Raw genomic sequence first — 3538 nt, forward strand, 5'->3', positions numbered from 1 at the left:
CACCGGAATTATGATATTAATTGGGTAACACTACTTGGAATAGGAAAAATTACAAATCAGGGCCATTTTGAAAGCACATTTATATATTTAACTTAATACTCCAATTTCTTACATATCTAGACACTTTAAACTCATTTCTACAAAAATTCCCTCACCTTTCCCATTCCTCATCTCTTCAAACACGCAATAAAGCAGTAGTGGGAAAACGAAACAGTGAAAAGAAACGAAGCAGCAACAGGCGATTTCAACTATTCAGAACCTCTGATCACCTCTCTCCACCAAAAGAAAGGTAAATAATCTTCATCGTTCTCATGGGTAGGAAGAAAAACGAAGACGATAGGAGGAAAAACGAACACCGCAGTAAAAGAAAGGTAAATTATCTTCATCGTTTCGTTTCATACAGTACATTGTTGTATAGTTATATGATTTCACTATAAATTTAGGGTTTAGGTTATGAAAACCCATTTTGAGATGGTTATATGTGGAAATGGATGGATTTACAGGCGTCGTCTGTTGTTACTGCGACAACAATGGTGCATGTTACATTTAACGCGACAGATAACATAAGTTAAATTATGTCGCGTTACATTTAACGCGACAACGCGACATAGTTAGCTTATGTTATCTGTCGCGTTCGCGACATATAGGGATAACAACGGGTATTATATCCGTGGGTATCCGACACTACCCGACACTAGTGGGACTACTCGTACCCTATATAAAAGGCTATGAGACATGTATGGGATCAAAACCATTACCCGCTAGGATAATGGGACGGGTATGAGAATACCTCCTAGGGTGCCCGTTACCCATCATAACTTTTTTATATATTAATAAATATAATTGTTTTTTAGATGTAAGACGTGATATTTGAACTTCCATCTTTTGTTTTTCAACCATTGAATGATACCACTAAGCTACTTTATTCTTATTAATTAACATTCAATTTATTCAATTTTTAGATATATGATTTATTAAATTTATACTTTGTTAAATTTACAATATCTTTTGTTTTATTTATTGATTCTTAACGGGTAAGGGTACCCGCGGGTATCCGCGAATTAAATGAGACAGATATGAGATGTAAAAGTATACCCGTTAGGGTAATGAGATGGGTACGGGTAATTAAAAAATAAAAGGGCAAGTGTTTGGGATTGATATTACCCGCGGGTACCCTAACCATTGTCATTCCTAGTGATATAGTTTAGCTTATGTTATCTGTCGCGTTATACGGAAATGCAACAACGCGACAATAATAGTTTATATATTTTGTCGCATTATAATAAAACGCGACAACGCGACATATTTTAGCTAATGTTATTTGTTAATTTTTGTCTTGTTAATTGTTAACGCGACAACACTATATATGCAACATGATCAGAAGGCAACAAAGAAGAACAAAAAGAGGAAGACAGAGATAAACTTCTGATATCTTGCAGATTTTCCTTCACCGGAATGCTTCCCTATAAGGCGTTGTTAGGATCGATGGGGGACACTGTTGGTCCCGTGTAACATGACAATATTAGTTCCAGGGGGGGAGGGGTTAGGAACTATGATAAATTTTTTATATTAAAGCTGACTTATTTCAAGTTTAAGACTTTTACTCAATCTCTAGGTCAGCACCGCTAAGTAGGTTTTCAGACAGCTTTGGTCAACTGCTGACTAGAGCTGTTTCAACCGTGAGTTGGGAAGCAACACTTAGGTCTATTTCCAACTCAGTACTCAGATTACTCAACTCAGCGTATACAAGTTATTGTTTTACTAAGTAATATTTAGCAAGCAATATATGTATAACAAGATAAAGGGTTAAAAGTTACTCAGCAGACTTATCCTGGTTCGGCCTCTCCGCCTATGTCCAGTCCTCGGAAATCCTTCCGAGCTTTTTGAATCCTCTACTGAGCTCTTTAAAGGTAGAGCACAAACCGTTTACAATAGCAACTGAGTATGCAAGAGTACCTTCCTCTATTCTTCTACTCAATCCTATCTCTACTAGTGAGTACTATAACCGAGTACTCAGCCTCTCTTTTCTAACCTTTTACAAATGATAAGAAATTGTTCTTAATACAATAAAGGACACTTTAGATGAATAAATCACTCTAGACTTTTACACAAAAATAGGAGTTGGTGTAAGAGCTTGCTTTTTCTTTTCAGACAGAGCTTTTGTTTTGTATTTTATCAAGGTTGACTTGATGAAGATCTGCTTGTCTATCTTCGTGATTCAAGTATTGAAGTGGCCTTTTTATAGTGATGTTTGAGGCATCAATTATTTGCATCCTGACATAGCCGTTGTGGGAAAACGATCATCTTTCGTCATCACTTGGTCAGCACTCAGTGCTACAGGCCAATCATGTCTTCTGTCTTCATTAGATGTCAGTTTTGTCTTTTTGTTGATGTCAGATGGTCCATGCTCTTTCTCGAAAAGTCTTCCAGACAGATTTATGTGGCTTCTGAATATTTCAGAAAATGGACAGACTTTGTCTTCCAAGTTGACCGACCATTGACGCTGACCTGACAATCACTCAGCTTGACTCAACGGCGTCGCCTTCAAGCTTTTGGAAGAAGACTTTTTCTTTTTCAAAGCTGAGTTGCATTTTACTCAGCTTCGGCTATGTGACTTTCATCAGCTGACTTGGTCTTGACTTTCTCTTATAGATTTCTTAGTTCCTATTCTTATGAATCAACTTACTCAACATTGAACAAACACATTAGTACAATTAAATCAAAGCACTTAAATTTAATTGTGTTGGAATATTTTTTATCATGGAGATTTACTTAAATAATTTTGTCAAATCAAAATCATGTGGAAAGGTGTTTCGACAAACTCCCCCATTTTGATGTTGGCAAAAATATTCAGTAAGGAACTCAGTGTTGAGCTCCCCCATGATAGTTGACCTTTTCTAAACTTCTGAAGATTCTCCCCCGTAAGGGTTGAACTACTGACTTAGTTTTACTTTAAACCTTTTAAGATTTAATCAAGTAAGTCTAAGGTCAGCTTCAGAGAGAGGTCAGTACTTGGAATATTTTTGTCTTTACTCAGTTTCGAAGGTTGACTACCTTAAGTTCAGTTATTGAAGTGGAAGTTGCGCTGAGTAGACTAATTGGTGCTGAGTAGTTTTACTTAGTGGCCAAGTACTTGTATAATTTTTATGTTCACAAGTTTTAATTTATTGTGTTCAATGAGTAGTTATATGAGAAAGGTCAGGATTTAGATCAACACATCAGATAAAGCAACATATATAAAAGACAGTATGTGAAGAGATGCTTTTATAAATATTCAGCTCAACAAGAAACATGCCAATTACAAACATCTAGAAAACACAAGTCACAAGCTAATTCTATTTCTTGATGTTAACTTGGACTTGGTTGGATGTGGGTTTGGTTTGCTGACTAGGCTTGGCTGTTCCTTGTTGCTGGGTTTGTTTGCTCGGGGCAGCAGAAGTTGAGCCTGGATAAGTCTTTTGTTGAGTTCCTTCTGCTGGGTGCTTATCTTTCTCCCCCGTTTTTCTAGCATCACCAGGCTGAAAGGCGGAAGCATAGA

This window comes from Euphorbia lathyris, chromosome 4 (genome assembly GCF_963576675.1).
Source record: "Euphorbia lathyris chromosome 4, ddEupLath1.1, whole genome shotgun sequence".
Classification (NCBI taxonomy): Eukaryota; Viridiplantae; Streptophyta; class Magnoliopsida; order Malpighiales; family Euphorbiaceae; genus Euphorbia; species Euphorbia lathyris.